This window comes from Augochlora pura, chromosome 7 (assembly GCF_028453695.1).
Source record: "Augochlora pura isolate Apur16 chromosome 7, APUR_v2.2.1, whole genome shotgun sequence".
NCBI lineage: Eukaryota > Metazoa > Arthropoda > Insecta > Hymenoptera > Halictidae > Augochlora > Augochlora pura.
The window spans coordinates 10,646,950-10,665,332 of NC_135778.1; the positions used below are offsets into that span (position 1 = coordinate 10,646,950).

At 41.2% G+C, this 18,383-nt stretch overlaps 1 protein-coding gene across 5 annotated transcripts in view; it reads left to right on the top strand.

Annotated features, from left to right (window-relative positions):
• Nucleotides 1-16,570, top strand: part of LOC144472773 (homeobox protein caupolican) — a 153,458-nt gene extending 136,888 nt beyond the window's left edge. For all 5 annotated transcript variants that reach the window (XM_078186109.1, XM_078186106.1, XM_078186107.1 and 2 more), the window contains exon 7: nt 13,382-16,570. The gene's annotated coding sequence lies outside the window, so the exon portion shown is untranslated. The remainder of the gene's footprint in view (nt 1-13,381) is intronic.
• The last annotated feature ends 1,813 nt before the right edge of the window (nt 16,571-18,383 follow it).

Consider the following 18,383-nt stretch of genomic DNA (forward strand, 5'->3'; position numbering starts at 1 on the left):
TCTGAACTCTTCAATCATCGGTGCTCCATTAAAGTTTCAACGACCATTCACCGAATAACACGCCTCTTCTTCGTAATTATAATTACCTGGTCCTATAAATACCATTCAAACTGTACGAAGGTGAACTTTAAAATCATAAAGCTATATAGATCAATTTGAGCAAATTGGGCGGATCAGAAATATGATTCTTTTATTAAAACAGTCACATTACCCACGTGTGATTTAAAAATTAATTTTCACTTTAAACTATTACATCTTCTTAAATTTATTTAAACAAGAAACGATGACTGTCGTATAATTTAACTTATTAATTTTAATTCGATTAAATGTAATATTTTGATGACATTTTCCAATTTTTTCTATCTGTCAATTATTTAATCTGTCCAGTTTTTTAAACACATTGCTTACGCTTATTTCGTCTGCTGTAAGCGCAGATAAAAATTCGCGCTTTACTCGAAGATCGTTGCATCTCTGCGTTAGATCAAAGTCAACCTAGTGCAACACCGTTCCTGTCGCTATGAAATTCATCGGACACGATGTAGCGACGCCTAGGGCCTCGGTTCATTTATTCAAACCGCACAGTGTCCAAAATCTCGGAATATGCATGACCACGTCGACAATGAATCGAGGGGAAGCTACATACTCGCTCCTTTTTGTCGTCTCCTTGTACATTGTCCCGTTGCGCGTCGCTTTTCACGTCCCGGGAATGAAAATGATACGGGAGAGCAATTCGGGTTATATATCCTCGTGATTGCGGGGCTTTTAATACGTCGGATCCATTATCTTCCGAAAGAACGAGGTTACGAAAGCCTGTTCGCAGTTGATCTCGTCGAAAGCCTGGCTCTCTCGAACTATCTTCTCGGTTGACAGCCGAATTTGACTCCGTCCACCGACGAATTAGAAACATTTAATCTCCGGGCACTTTCGGGGACTCTGTCGGAGGTGTCCACAAAGGGCCTATTCCATTACTTAATCGCAGGGCGACCTGCGAGCCTAGAAAAAGGACAGCTTCCGTGAGAATTGGGATTTAGGTGATCCGATGAAATTTGAGCTAACAGCTTTTCCATTGTTAACAAGTAAATTGCACCTTACGGTTTTCCGAGGAAACCATTACTTTGTAAATACTCTGCGGATTTGATGCATTTATAACAAGCATTAGTGAAACCATTTAACGAATTTAAATATACTATTGCATTTGAATGCAATATTGCACTTTGTACGCAACAAAGAAATTAAAGATGGAAAGAAAGATCTATGTAGATTTTGCATTTTGTAAATAATACAGACCAGTTTTAATTTGCATAAAAATCTGCGGTCTATTTATCAATGCGCAATAAAGTATAAAATATATTATAAATATGTTTAAATATACTATAAAATATATTTAAAATATCTATAAAAATGCAAAATTCATTATCACGATCAAAATATTCTTCTCAACAAATATAATACAACTTGAGGTGAAACCAGAGTTTTTATAAAAGTACACAAAGTTGCGAAGCTGTAAGAAAATCGCGAGTGTCACCCACGACAATAATCTCCTCGATTGCAGAAAGGGTTGCGCAACGAGATCTTTGAAAACTCGATAGGCTCGCCGAATAAATCCTGGCGACACGTTCATCAAAGGACAATTACATCCGCGAGGACTGGCTCGTCGTCTCCGAGGAGAAATTCAAAGACGTGATGCAACGAAAGCGGCCGGGGAAAGGATAAAAAAAGAACGCCGTTGGAACGTTTATCGTCGCGAGAAAGCGTGCGCGAGGCTCTCGCACGACACCGTGAAACTCTTAAAACGACTTGTCGCGTAATCGCGCGGCATTCGTCATCCGGTTTCGCGTCATTTCGTGCCGGTGCATGGGCCCGCTCGGGGAACGGAATAAAGAGGTACGCGTCTCGGCCGACCAGGCCCGACAGATAGCCCGTGGTCGTTTGAAATATTCCTTGGACGCGGTTGCGCCACCGTCGCGACACTGGAACATCCAACAAATGGCCGTGTGCGACGCTGGCTTGTCGAAATGGCCGGTTTAGACGCGCCAAAATCTAAGACAATCAATACGATCCGCGAAAAACATACGTCGACGATTGAACTGTTTGGACGGATCCGAAAATTAATTTCTGCAGATATTTCTCCATTAGTTAACAGACGACGATTTCCTTCCATCGGCTAAAAGAGGTTTTCCTCCATTTAACCCTTTGCGCTCGAAGCCATTTTAACTGTAAATCTGAATAATGTTGCTGGCTCGGAATATTTCCGTTCTATGCAACAGACTGCACTTTTATTAAACTATCACACGTGGCTGGCTGAACTGTTTGGAGAAATTCGAAAATTAATTTCTGCAGAAATTTATTCATTAGTTAACAAACGAAGATTTCCTTCTATCGGCTAAAAGAGGTTTTCCTCAATTTAACTCTTTGCGCTCGAAGCCATTTTAATTGTAAATCTGAATAATATTCCTGGCTCATAGTATTTCCATTCTATGTAACAAAGTGTCCTTTTATGCATACCCAATTGGTTCTTGTGACTCGTACCAATAGTTTCACTGTTTAACCCTTTGCCGTACAATTTTCTTCATGGTTATAATGATACGAAGTTTTTTGTTGCAATAATTTCAAAGAAGAAAACAGATAATTTATGTTAATTGCGTGTCTACATTTATTCGAATGTTTCAATATTGATGACAAGAAATCAGAATATTGTTTACACTAAAAAGAACAGAGCAGTATTTATACTTAATCAAATATTATTAGAAATCTCAATTACGTGCAAGATTAGTCAAAGTATGGCAAGTGGTCGTTTAAATCTAAACTTTGTTGTTATAAAAATGATCTTGGGACGTGATAGAACAATTTTAGTAGTGCCTCGGAATGCAAAGGGTCAATTTATCGATTTACGGTTTCGAAATTGGCACTCGAACCTCTTCCCGAGTTTAAATGAGATCAAATAAAGCAAACACGCTGTTTGGTGAAAAGCGCCGCAACAATGGCGTTGTACAATCTCCAAGTAAGTTTGAAAAGGAAGTGCGCAAAAAAATAACAAGTTTCTTTAACAAAGAAGTTCGAAGATGCAGCTGCTTCATAGAGGATCTGAAAATATTTCAGAGCGAAAACGAACTTTCTTCGACGATTCCCAACATTCCAGAACGGAGAATCAAACCAGTGGCACCGAAAGATAACTTTATTTTCATTTCAGTGAAATCCTAGACCGATAAACCGCAACACTTCGCAAGTACGAACTTTTTAGACTGTAACCAACGACGCCGTGTGTATAAAGATCGCTTTGGAAAAAAAAAGACGGTTGGAAAGATCCTCGGTTCCGAGAAAGCGTACGCCGTGGAATGGCAAACCGAGCACCGCGACGGATCGAGTCCCAGTAATTCCTAACAGTCGGGGCCCGATCATTTTAATAATTCGCCGATGCGTCTGGCGAGATAAGGATATTCAATTATCCGGCGGACGTCGAACATCAGCCTCGCAGTGCCACGTAGAGGACTTTCTACTAAATCGAAGAGAAGGAATCGACACCGGCGCGGTCGGGTTCGGCTTCGGTTCCCGGTATCATTCCCGTTTCGAGTGATCGCGAGCTTGCATTCCATCCCGGGCAGCGTGGAATCGCTGCTGCCACTGGCGGTGTAGACGGTCTATCGGTCAAGCCGATCGTTGTAGCTCGCGCTTGTACGCTAGGTGAGACACGGTAATCGCGTATCGATAGTCGCGGCACCGTGTAAACCGTCGATCCGCGGCTGCGTTGACATATATAACGCTCCGTTAACAGCCGCCGATATATTCGAGGCGTTTTTCACGCGTGCACGCTCGCGATCGAGGAGCCGGGGAGCCTCGAGGCGCGAACCGAGCCGACCGGCCTGTCGCCGTGGCAAATTGCTTCCATTTCCTTTCAATGATCCCCGGCACTCCGTGCCATCGATCCTCGAAACGGCCCCTTCGAGCGCTGCGAAATTTTAACTGGATCCTAACGAGCCGGCACCGAAACGCTAAACGCTTCTTTCGCCGGCGGAGTAATTCTATTTAGCTGCAATCGTGCTGCACTTTGTTTCTACACCAAATGGCTCGCTACAAGTAACGCTATGTTGCAAGAATGTTCGAAGTCTTTATGGCGCACGATTTTAAAGAAATTGATACCCCAAATTGCGCACGATGTTCTTTAACACGTTGAGTGCCATTTAGGCAAGTATGGTGACACTAAGTTCTGACCCATCTTGAAAATTCATTTTTATTGTAATATATTTGAACAAACTGAATTTGACTAGAATGTTTCGGATGCGAAAGAGTTCCATCCCCTAAATTGCTTCAACTATGTGGGGATTCTAGTTGCTGATTGTCGGCGCTGAACATGTTAATACAAAACGTGCTAGAAAACGTTCATTTCGAATATCTAACATGAAATATTGCTTCAGAATTGTAAATTGTAATAAAATAATGCGTTTTGATTTGTTTAAATTTTATGCATTTACCGTTGCTGCACAATATTGCCAACTGAATAAGAAATTTTAAGTATTTTACCCACCTAGCATGAAAGAGTTAAGCCGTCCGCGTTCGTTTGTAATAAAAATGGACGAATGATAATATTGCTTTCCATTTATTATGGATCACTGATCTATATGCAAAATTATTTAATGTGTAAATCAGTAACGCTCGAAGTTGACATTGTAATTATGTAACTGTTCTGTTAGGCGAATATTTGAGTCACTTTATTTAATTCGGATAAGCATGATTTTACAGCGTTGAGAAAAGAAATTTAAATCTATATAGTTTTCTATATCTAATAGTTATCTATATTGTTACTATCCACATAGTTGTTTATGTCCACATATATAGTTCCTCCATGTGTACAGCTAATATAAACAATTCTTATATTAGCTTCGTATTGATGTGACATTAGTAATGTACGGATTTTTATGAAGAATTACAAATTTCTGTGTTAAATACAAAATACATAAGCTTTATTGTAATATATAATTCATTTCCACAATAATTTTACTGAAATAAAAGTAACAAGTCAGTAATTGCGTCCCAGTTAACCTTTTGTTTTAAGAAAGTTGTTCAGCACTCCTCCGTCATTAATAACTTCTCTAATTCAATAAAGCAAATTTTGTTTCTTGTGCCAGCTATGGCTGCGTTAAATAATTTGTTAACTATGTACTTTAAAGGATTAGTTCAAAAACAACGCGTACTACCGTGGTCTTTTTAGGTTAGTAAAATGTCATTGAGAATAGAATTATAAACTAAGTTATTTTTTTTCTCAATAGGAAAGCTGTTAATATAACATTTATCTAGATTGAGAGACAATTTATTTAACAAGCATCATTCTTGAAGCCTGTCGAAATCATTTTGAATTAATTGGGCGTTGCTTAGCGAATCGAATGGGGATATCTTCCCGTTATAAATTAAGTCATCTAATAACTGAAAGGAAAAATTATTGCACTAATCAACATTATAATTTCTTCATTTCATTATAATTGTTGAAGAAGTAATCTATACCATATAAATTCACTTTGAAATTCATTTAATGGAATAAACTGCTGCGATGTTACGAAGTTTTTAAATTTTCGGCGCGGTCGTCTAGATGTTAAGATTGTCGGATACAATAATTTCGTTTCGTTGGTGCCGTTATCGGGATTCAGCTTGCCTCTGATCTCCCGCGTGCTTTTTAGCCGGGTGAATCTGAGCGTTAAAAGTCGTCAGTCCCGTGAACATTTTTCGCGTCGGAATCCCGGCGAAGCGGATCAGCTGGAAATCGTATCGACTCCCCGAACCCGATCGAAAAGGAATGCGCTGCGGTCGACGTAATTGCATATCGATAAGTGGGAGGGATAGAGCAAACACACACCGATCGTCTTCGATCTATTCGGTATTTCGAGGATGCAAGCCGATTTCCCGTGAGAGCCCCGACAGATCCCGGAATACCGTAACGTTTGCGGGTCTCCCGCTCCGATTCCCCTTTCCCGATAATATCGAATGCCAGCGATTTTCGGGATTCGGCGAGCAACGATAGGAATGTACCTCTGGGCTGCCGCGTGTCGTTACGTATGCAAATTCGACGACTCGGACGAGCACGTTCGTAGAAATCTTACGTAATCGAGGGGTCGAGCTTACTGCGGCTGCTCGCGGTTTTCGAGTTAATTAATCTAAGCGATCGGGTGGATAATCTTTAATTATCGCTGACTGACGCGATTCTCTTCGGGTCGAACCTATACCGATATGGACCTTCGTTCTTTGTGTTACAGTTTAGGTTTATCTTCTTCTGAAGTTTTGACACTTCACTGAAAATCATCGAGGTGGACCATGAATCATTATGTCATATCATGAAGGCATTCTTCTTGTTACAAGATTGAATAAGACATTTAATAGCAGTTGATTTATACAATAGATCTATAAAATTTTAAGAGTTATTCATAAATAATGTCGTTTTCCTCTAGATTGAATAAACATTGTCACCTTGTCCGTCTCTACGCAATTTATTAGTACATAATTCATTTTCTAACCAGATTTATCATCATTTAGTGTATTTATTCTGAAATCAATCTATACAAAATGTTAAATGAATTATTATATATCAATATGAAAAATGAAGTATAAAATATGACGTTATTTATAAGTACTCCTAACACTTAAGGTTTACTGGTGGATAATATGATTGATCCAGCGAGTCACGCTAAGAAAATATCGTTTACCTTCTTCTCGTTGTAACTTTGATTTTATAAGGCACAAAAGCAACCTTGTCACACGCGAATGGACTTAACTAGTAAACCTAGAAAAAGTGTCTCAAGTGAAGGTAGAAAGCCAATTAAGTTTCCGACTAACTCAGATTGTTCCTGCTCCGCAAGTTGCCAGAACAAGTAACAAAGTGGTAAAACACCATTTCTGAATGTTCACGGCGGGTTTCCGTGCAATCAAGCCGCCAGAACGGCTAACAAAGTGGTAACGGGCCGTTTCGGAACGTTCCCAGCTGATTCTGTAACGAGTTAGTTGCCGGAACGGCTGACAAAGTGGTGCGGGACCAGCTTGGTACACGCCGAACAAATTCTTTTCAGAATTTTCCTGAGAGGTTTCTTCGCGGTCAAGATCTTCCGCCGCAACAATGTAGCGCCTCCGAAGAGAAGAGTAATCCGATCAGACACCTCTAGCTTTCACGAAGAAGCCTGCCACGGTTCAGCATCAGGTTCTTCGTACCCGGGGACCCGGGAGTTACGTTAATACGACCCGCGGCGTCGCCGTTGCGGCCGATATTTCATTGTTAACAGCTTATTTCGTTACATCGGCTAGATACTTGGCCGGTGAAGCCGCGTTACCTTTTAACGAGCACTTGCACAATCGACTGCTTCCGTTGAACTCTTGACTTCGTACTTACCTTTTTACTTCGCTACCATTGATATTAAAAAAAAAATGATTTCATGCGGAATGATTTATTAACTATTCGCGATTAAATTTCCTTCTTTTTATCTGTGAACTTCCTGCGTCAGTGTATCATACAATCATGATTATTTCATGATTCCATTATACAATTGAATGTAGTCTGCAAAATAAGGCTACTGCAAGAAGCAATGTACCTATGTCGATTCTTAATTACAATTCGATGAAGTTTTCATGAATATATAAGTTTGCATAAAGTTACAAATGTATCTTTTTAATTATTATTATAGTACAGTATACTAGTCTACGAAATGTTTACATAAAAATCCAAGTCATTTAGACAAGTTTTAAAAAAGTTATAACATTTTTAAAGCGTTGACTTAGTTGTGCTCTATACTGTATACAATTTTACTCTTGTCTGTTACGACAGAGTTCAGAATATTCTTCTATAATTCCAGTTCAGAGGAGGAAATGAGCTTCTAATTTACACATCTTTGTTGCAATCGAAGTGCTAGAATATTCAGTACAATGTGTTAGAATCATATTGCTGTAGGTCACATTTCCTTCATTGAGATAAACAAAGAGTATTATTGCTTACTTCACAATTTATTTCACTTATTATTTTAGCGTTTCGGCACGTAAAGATTATATTTTAATATGTCATATATAATATAATACAAAACAATACAGTACAATACAATACAATATAATATAATATAATACACTATAATATAATATAAATATGACTTAGGACGCTATGATACTAACCTATTCAAATAGATTCAGTGCCAAAGCATTAAATGAATTTTGATTTGACTCCCATATGTTTCGGTGAAGGTAGAAAATTTGGTCACAAAGCTCCACAATTTAATGGTAAAATGATAAAAAGAGGATCGAGGGTGTGACGAACCGGTACGTTGACGGACGTGTGCAGGCAGTCTCATTGCCAGTTCCATTTGCAGAGCGCGAAGTCGTCTTGCTCGTTGGCGCGGACCGGAGAAGGTAGAAGCGAGTATCAGCCGCGGCGATCATAGTGGTACGCTCGCAGAGGACTTGTCTACCAGGCGAGACACGGTAATCGCGTATCGATAGCCAGCCACGACGTATATAGCCCCGATCCACCGCAACGCCGACGTATATAGCTCTCCGCTAATAGTTAACTATGATCTTACAAGCCGCTTACATCCACTCGATCTAGCCGCAGTTGCGAAAACCGGAGAAGCTCGCTTCCAGCATCGCGGGTCGTGTTACTGGATTAAGGGTGGATAACGCTAGCGCGATCCTTCCGTCGTTTTCAACCCTTAACAACCGGCTACCGAGAATGATACAAATTACGGCTCGCCACAATTTTTCTTTCATCATAGCTGCCAAAATTCTGGAAGCAACCTTACTAACAGGAACTATCGTAACAAACGAATCAAACGTTCATCACGGTAGTTGCAGGAAAACTTTGTTGTTGAAAATATTAAAAATTATGCTTTGCCAGACTACTTGAATTTCTTTCTGTAATTTTTACTTACCAGTGAACAATGCATTATTCTACGACCCACGTAATTCTAGTTGAGGAATCAATAACGAACAATGAAAATTGTTCCTTTGCAGTCGTTCGATCAATCTTAATTGAAATTCGCATTTGTATGAGCAAACGGCGAAACTGTAGTAAAATACAGTTTCATTTCCTGCATTAAAGTCTGCGGTTTAATTGCGATCTCGAATCACAAACATTTAACGCTACTTTCAAGAATGAAACGAGCGTCTTATCAGCATCCGACGTGTACTAACGCAGATATACATGGCGTCATGAACGTAATTAAAGAGACGTGGAACCGTGTAGACAGTTTAGCAGAGGGATACTATATTAATGAACTGCTAGCAGACTAAATCATGAGACTCATTAGGATGTATCAAATTTCTAGCTGCACGAATGCTGCTGAAGAAGCTTGCGCGCGAACGCATCGAATTGCCAGTCCACTTATCGGGGAAAAGCCGCCGGTGGAAATTCTCTGGTAGTTCGGTGTCTCCGGCTTGTACATCGATCCGATCGGAACCAATTTCCGCGACTGCATCGGCCGAGACGAGACCTGCGTTACGCCGAGCGGGCGCGCGCGCGCCGATTTCGATCGCGTTAGCGCAGTTGCGTGATAGAAAACCGCGGTTCGCCGCAACGGTGACACATGTAACCAGTCGATGGTGGTCGTTTACGGGTCCGTGAGTCATTCCCATTCGAGTATACTCGTTCTTTTTTACTTTTACGCGGGACCAACCCATGTAATAACCCTTCGGGAACTGACTCGATTAGCGCCTCGATACGATGGAAGCCTGTTATGTTAATTTTTCGAACTTCTAAGCCGACGCTGACAAAGCCGAGGTGTTGAAAAAATAGGTCCCCGTAATGGCTGTTTCGCTGTACACCTGCAGATGATAACGATTCATTGGAATAAGAGCCGGCAATGAGTGCAGCGCTTCACTCTGTTGAGCTGTTGCATTCTATTCGGTCGTTCACTCATTTTTTATCCGAACGCGTGGAATCTGCTAATCGAAGATAAGTTAAGGGCGATTAATTCATCTGCGAACGTAATTGTTTGTTTCTAATGTTTGCTCTTGAAAAATAATATCTTCAGTGATTTGAAACGATATTCGATTTAAACGATTTAAATATGTGAGAATTTTAATTTTAGCGCTAAACATGACTATCATGTACTGTTTTATCAGAAAGATATCATTCATTTTATTCGTATGCCATTTAAAATTATAATTTATTCTGTAGTTAAGACATTTACGCAGTCGATTTCAGTAAAGAATTTTCTACAATTTCAATAATTTTCGAACGAAAAATCCGGAACTAGGTTCTCGAGTGTTTCGAAACTCTCGCCCACATTCTACTAAACTTGCGTGTTACATGCCTGCAGATCTGGGTAGCAGCATGTGTATCAAAGGTAGTAATTAGAAACAGAACAACATAATTGTGGTCATGATGGATCGAGTTTCTCGTTACTTAACACGCTGAACGTAGATCACGTATTACTATGTTTTTTTGGTTATATATTGTCGATTGAGAAGTGTGTCTCTATTTGTATAAATCAATACTTCGCAATAATGGCTAGAAAGATATTCAAAAATTAGGAGCTAAATAAAATCAAATGATGGCACATATCAACAAATGAGACGACTTTCTAAAACGATTTCAGACATATTGTCAGCAAAGACAGTATAATATGTTGAAGTAGAAAACAGCATAATTGTGGGCTCAATTGATCGAGTTTCTAACAAAGTAAAATGAAGACACGAGCATCGACAATCTGTTTTGTTTGTGTCTTCATAAATAGATGTCGAAAAATGTATTTTGTAAAAATACTGTTAACCTGTTGCCATATCATGGCGAGTCTGAAACATGTTGGAGGTTTCTAGGAATAACCTATTGAGTATGAATATTATACCGTCCTTCGATGTCAGAATAATATTCTTCTTCCTTCTTATCAATATTTAAGCATTCAACTAAACGCAGCTACAGAATAAACATAAATTGTCTTCCTTCTTTTTAAAAATAAATACAGACGAAAATCTTCTACTCACTGTAAGTATGAAGAAAATGATACGGCAAGAAGTTAGTTCAATTTTCATATACGTACACCAGTATCCCTAAGGCAATCACTATGCTCAAGTGTAGTACACTTTTCTGAACAACACTGATTTCTCTTCGCGAAATTGGTGTTCCTGGACCCGGTAGAGGATCTGAAGTCAAGCTTCCCGTTTCCAAGGGGGGAAATACGACGGTAGAAGGTGTATCCGCTGTGTCGGTGGCAAGGAGAACGGTAATCGCGTAACGATAGCCGGTTACATCGTGTACAGAGTCGATGGTCGACGTAACCGAGCGGGTAATAGTCCGGTCGCCGGTTTACGAACGCTGCCGGCCGATATTTTCGCCAGTCTTACGTTGGCCGCAGCACCACGGAGAAACCGGTTGCCGACGTCGCGGAGGGCCTTGTGTAATTGCGCGCCGCGATTGTCGTCGTTATCGGGCCCGCCTAATCGCCGGGACCCGGGAACGATTTTAGAATCCGGCCCTAATCGCGCGATAAACGGCCCAGTCCCGCGTTCCTAGGCGGGTACCGCGGCTCCGCGAATGATATACTACCGACCAGTCAGAGAGAACTACCCGGACGTGTAGCGGCTGCGATGCTTGAGAGAGCTGGAATTACGCGAGTTACGAGGAAGTAAGCGATGCGTCTCCTTCCTGGACACCTGCTGCAACTTTACCGTGCGCCACTAGCTTCCGACAAATGGAAATTCTTCACCCCGATAACCCACTTTGCGATTAATATTTACCATCGATAGTATTCGAATTTTTGACTCGCGGACGCGCAACAGCGGAGTAAACTCGGAAAGATTGTAAACGAAAAGTATTCGCCATGTAATCCCTTAGCAATATCGAAAAAACTTCATCCAATGAAATGAAATGGATGATGAATAAAGAAAAAGCAATTAAATAGATTGTTGTCTACTATGAAAATTCATTCCTGAAGAGGTTAATGACCGCGGCAAGGTCCTAAAAAATGTCATTAAGTTCTTTATTTAATTGAATGAAAATTTTTAGCAAATTAGAAGGCAAATTAATATATATTAATTATTACTTCTTCAACATTTGTGCCCCGTGAAGATCTTAATAAAATCAAGAAACTGTAACGTTGATTAGCGTAGAAACTTTTCTATTTGATCATCAAACGTCTTAATTTGAAACGGGACTATCTATCCATTCGATTGGATAAGTCTTTATTCGAAATTTAGAATATGTTTTCTGACTTACAGTATTTCTAGTTTACATGATCTGTTGCAAGTTACACATGTGAAATTGATGCTGTTGGAACGTACAATTTTTGCGCTTCTAACAGTTTTTTTAAATATATAAAAAGGTAGTGAAAAAATTACTTTGAGCAAAATTGCGTTGATAGTTATTTTTAATGACGGTTTGGAGGGTTAAATCTGAAGAAAATTACATTTCTCATATGAAAGTAAAATTGTGGCATTTAAAATTCGACAAGTGGACAGTTTACGCAAAACTAGAAAGACGAAATTTATTACAATGATATTTAGACACTCTTTCGCAAAAATTGATTCATCTGGTAAATCTTAATAAAAATTGTTGTCTCAAGTTCACCGATAAATTGTCTCACCCATACCCATTATATCTAGCAATCAGAGTATTAAAATTAACCCTTTGGCTACGGTAGATTACTCACACAATATAATACTTCAACCGGAGCCTATACTATGATCGACGCACATTTCTCAGGTTCACAGTAAAATGGTCGAAACACTGAAGCGTATTACATTAGTTCGTTAACACTAATCATACCGAATACTAAAGGTGATAAACGCGAGTTGTTATATAAGAATGCTAAGACTGGAATTATTTAAACTTTTCTCCATTTTTGTGATATTGCTTGCTTCTAGACCGGCACAGTTGTTTTAGTGTTAATAATAATAATAATAATAATAATAATAATAATAATAATAATAATAATAATCACTTTAGATAAAAATTGCTGATTGTTTATAACTGTCAGAAATGTATTTAAATTCGCGTCTACAGTCATCAGAAGCAATTTATCAAAGTGCCTATAGTCGCCCACGGTTGTCTAGGAATTAACACTCACGTCTAGTGTAAGAAACAAAAGATTTCGCCGTACACGTCCATACATTTTGCAGAAAAATAAGCGCGTAATTAGTGTCGAAAGAGTCGTCGGGTTGCAGTAAGATTCGATCCCGCTGCACCTAATCAAGATCCCCGCACCTAATCGCCCCTCCTCGAACAATGCTACTCCCGCGCAAGCTCGCCCTCCGCATCGTTACCACCCCCCGAAAACACCATTGATCCTCGCTCGACACACCTTCGAGGTGCACCGTATGCGTGCCACGCATCCGACCCACCTTCCCCTTCGCCGTGACGGGGGAGGAAGTCGTTCGGTAACATGGCGGCACGTAGGCTAAGACGATTTCCATCTCTTTGTTGCAGGATTAAGCCGTGGCGCGAACGACTGTCCCACGACCGGACTGTAAATACTCGCTCCTGAGAGGTCCTGGGATTTATTAGCGTCGCCTCGGAAGGACCAGAGAGAGAGAGAGAGAGAGAGTGAGAGAGAGAGAAGCAGACGAGAGTATAGCAAAGACAGAAAGAGATGCAGCTATATGAGGAAGAGAAAAGTAGAGAGAGAGAGAGAAGGAGAGGGAAAGAGAGAGAGCCAGCTAGATGATGAAAAGAGAGAGGAAAAGTGAGAGGAGGAATGGAAGTCGACTTGAGGAGTGCCGTGAAAAAGCCGAACGGAGGACGAACGGGGAGGAGGGAGCAGAATCATCGGGGGTTCCTCGAGATACATAAATCGCGTCTGGCCGCAAGGTGCGACTGCGAGGGAGGAATGCGGGGAGGTCGCGAGCGGCGGAGAGCTTAGAGGAGATTTAGGAATTAGGGGAATTACGTCCGAGTGCCTGCTTACGCGCGAGTCGTAAGGCGAAGACTCTGGGAGAGGAAGCAGACGTGCGCTGAATCGCGTCTCAGACTCCGGATTCGAGAGTCCCCCTCCCCCGCGCGCTGGCTGGCTTCCTCGCCTCGTCCATCCCTCTTGGACCCCCTCGATCCACGTTCCACAAGTTCGAGGAGCTTATTAGTCAATCGAGATTCCGTCGACGACTGGTCTTCGGGCTGTACATAGAGAGGTAGACTCGTATACGAGGCGCAGGGATCGTTCGAGCTCCGATCGATCCTTGTTTTGTACATACCTTCGAGGGTTGGACCCCGAGGCTCCAACCCCAAATGGCTGTCCCGGACAGGTGCGAGGCCCTCGCGACTTCCGGGGCGCCGGAAACCATGGGCAACGTGCAAACTGGTAGCTATCACAGGATCCTATTCCTTCGATCCTCGAGGTCGAAAGCGCAACTCGGGCTGAGGATGACGAAAAGACACTCTGTCCTAGCGCTAATTGTATCGATGGATAGGCTCCCTGATCCCCGGGGGAGTTTCGTTATTCCACGAGGTATTATATTGTCTGCTTTTCGAAAGGAGAGACCAGAGATTCGCTGGCGATTGGTGTCTTTGAAACTACTGCTGTGTGTGGTTCGTCGAATCAGACGAGTCAGTAAGTACAACCGTTTTACAGAGTAAATTTTCACCCTAAACGAATTTCAATCGGTAAACTTTCGTTAAACTGAAATACCTTTAACACATTCAGTGTCAAATGCGACAAAAAACTTATTACAAATTATAAAATAATTTCGATTACTGCTAGATAGAAAGTAATAAATATCGAAGAAGTTTATCTGTTTCAATACTCATCCAATTTCCTTGACATAACCTCTAACGACGAGCAAAAGTGTATAAATCGCGTGTTGAACTTTGATCGTTTCATAATACTTAAAAAACTCACGCAACAGTTTAGACAGGAAGACAGATAATTACCGGTGGCAGACGAAAGTATTCTATCACGGATGCGAACCTCGAAGTGTTAATAATCAATAGCCGCATGTTTCGTCTTATCTAATTTTACTGACTCGTCTGGTTCGTGGAACAGGTTTCTTCCACCGAGAAACAGGATATAATGACTTCTAGGGGGACGTCAGGGTAGTTCGTTAACCACCACGAAGCAATCCTGTGTCGATCGAAAATGGAAGAGATCGTGGACGGAGAATCGCAGTCTAGAGGGAGTCGTTTCATTGTTCACAGAGGTGTTCGCGATAAACTAATTAAGAATAAAATTCGTCCTTTTTCGCGCGGGTGGCTGGCGCTCGCGAGTCGCGGAAGACTTCCAATTCCTTCGGAACAGGGGGATTCGTCTATGAGACGCGCGATTCGATTAGCGTACTTTACCCCTCGTTATTTTCAATCTTCTCTGTGCAATATACTGTTTAGACTCGCGTGTCCCGGTGTCGGTGGTTCAGAGCTCGATCATTGAGTGCCGTGTACGAACACGTGCGACGATTTTCTTGGGAACCGTTTCGAAATATTAGAAATAGCGACCTCGTTGTTTAGCAGGGAAAAGTATTGTTTAAAAGCGAGCTCCGCACTGAAATGGTCGAGCGACTGGATTATCGGCGTCGGACACCGATCGCGCGGTCTCTATCGGATCCAGACGATTTCCCGCGAGCTGAAGCGTCCGGAATGAGCGAGCGCCGTTGCTCGAGATTGTTGATATTTTTTTATATTATATGTATATCCGTACGAGTCGTCCCTCGTTTCGGGACGATGGCGAGTCGCGGTGGACTGGTGTGTCGCGAATGGTCGTCGGGTTCCCTGTGCGGTGACGGTCAAGGACGGTGCGCGCGTGTGTCGAGCGAGTGAGCGAGTGGCGAGCGTATGAGGCGAAAAATCGACTATCATTTTGTACTTTGACTATATGCGAGCGAGCATGGGACTACGGTGGGGGTTGGCGAGGAAGTTCTAGGAGAGAGGATGACGGCCGGTGTAGCTGAGCGTGAGGAAGAGAAATTGTACATTGTTTTGTAAAGAGTACATTTATTTATATCTGTGATACTGGGCAAGGTTAAAAGGAAGAAAAGTGGGAGAGAATGAGAGGGTGTGAGTGAACCAGGAGGAAGGAGGGAGGGAGGGGGGGGGGGGGTATGGGCGAGGGATGGATCGTTGCCGGTAGGGGCGAGAGGTCACCGCAGGGGTGTGTATCAAAGACGATCGGTGCTCGCGCATTCGTCAACGCATAATATGGCATAGGATTAATTCTAGACTCGATTACGATTTTTGTAAATAATCGATGCGTAGCCCGAGACACACGAGGGTCGTACCTTCCTTTCGGATTTAAACGGCAGATAATAAATGAATAATAAAAAAAACGAACTATGAATTATAAAGGGTAAAACAAGTACATAGAGAGAGAGAGAGAGAGGGAAAGTGTGTGTGTATATGTGTATGTGCGTAAGAGAGAGAGTGAGAGAGAGTTTTTTTCGTGTACACGATCGCGGCCTCGTAAAGAGAATCGAAGCGAGAACGATTTGTTGTGAATATACATAATACAGGTACTAGGTATATAGATATATAAATATATAAATATATAAATATATACATACTACGATTAATAGGTTCTATTTGGTTGTTCGTACGAATTCAATTGTAAATTAATTCAATTGTACATAGTTCTGAATGTGAATATAGACAGAATATATCTATTATTATTATTATTATTATTTTAATTTTATTATTATTGTCATATTATTATTATTATTATTATTATGATTATTATTATTACATTCTAATGATTATGATTATGATTATTATTATTATTATTATTATTATTATTATTATTATTATTATTATTATTATTATTATTATTATTATTGCCTACTACCATTATTCATTATATTAAAAAGGAGACTATTATGTTGTACGTTTATATTATTTTTTATCTTTATCCTCGTTTTTTTATAGAGTCGACTCTTCTCTCCTCTATCCTCTTCACCTCCTTCATTCCTGTAGTCTGCAGAAGAGCATTAATAATTACAAAAACGCTGTAGTGTTATCAACCCATTTCAATTATTGAACTGTAAATGAGAATTTACAATAATTGCTCGAATAGTTCCGTCACGACTAAGAGATTTTACACACTGCTTGCATCGAGATAGCACACGAAAGAGAACACTGTACTTGTATTCATATTTTTAATTTAACAACGTCTTGAATTGGTCAGTTTATATAATTTGGATCATTTTGTAAATCTGATACGATTCGTTTTTCGAGAAAAAAGATGCAAGATAAATTGACAGACGCAACAGCTGTCCACCCCACCACTGCAACAAATACATCTTCTGAATCTGGATCAGACGAAGGGGAGTGGACACCTATTGCGATCAACAATACATCTCGAATTCTCTTCTTTTGTAAAGAATTTGCATTTTGGCACAAAACTGCGTCCACGTATATATTTAAAGAATGAAACAGTGTGCGTGACCTTGAAGCAAACTACGCGTGGCTAAACGTTCGAACCCAATATAATAGTGTACTCAGGTAACGCACTTGTTCCTTACGATCTCCTGTAAGCATCGAGCAACAACTTCTTACATTTGTTCAACTTACTGCAAAAATTGATCTCGATGTACATATGACAAATTATTATACTACTGCGCAGCACTGAAACTGTTTATCCTGCACCATTTAAAACTAAAACTAAACACGCCTACGTATTGGAAACTTCCGACTCGGAATGTTCCATTCTTTTACGATACTGTCGTATGTAACTAATTACAAATACGTTTGCTTTGCCGTAACTTCGGTTACGCCATCGTATGCAATAATGAAATGACTCATTTGTTTGTCTTTGCTACTATTCCTGGAAACGGCAACAGTGAAACAATACCGAATCCAACTGACGAGTTTTACGACACATCGCGAGGACATTTTACAAAATTAATCTCGCCGATTGAAAAGCGTTCGACGAAAGCTCCCTCTGAAGGAAAGACAAAATTCTCGCGACCGCGGATTCCGGGAATATTAATAATCCACTGGACCAAGCTCGCGACGCTAAATCCGGATAATTGGCATTCTAGCGCGGTCAACGGGACGAATTTCGACGCGTTCGACGCCCAAGGCCGATGGCGACGATTATTTTCGTGCGGACCCGGGGTGTATTTTCGCGCCTCCGCGATTCGCGAGTCTAGGCACGCGCGCCGCGGAACACCGAAACCGCGTCGCGGCCACTCAGCATTCCACGGCCGGTACGTCTGCGTTTTGAATACCCGAACAATGGCAGTTTCGCGGTGGGCGGAGTTCCAACGAAAATACGCGGCCCCCGAGGCAAGGACAATGGGATCGCGCGGCCTCACCCTGCTCGTCCGGCGCCAACAGAAACAGGCCTTCCTCCTTTTTCGAAGCCGAAGAGCTGGCTGTCTACCCACAATTATACCCGCGGTATGCCCAACAGACCGTGCTGACAATAATTTTGAGGAATTTTTACCGAGAAAACAGCAGAGCTCGTTGTTAGCCCCTTGTCGCGCCATTTTCTTTGCAACCGCTTCTTCGG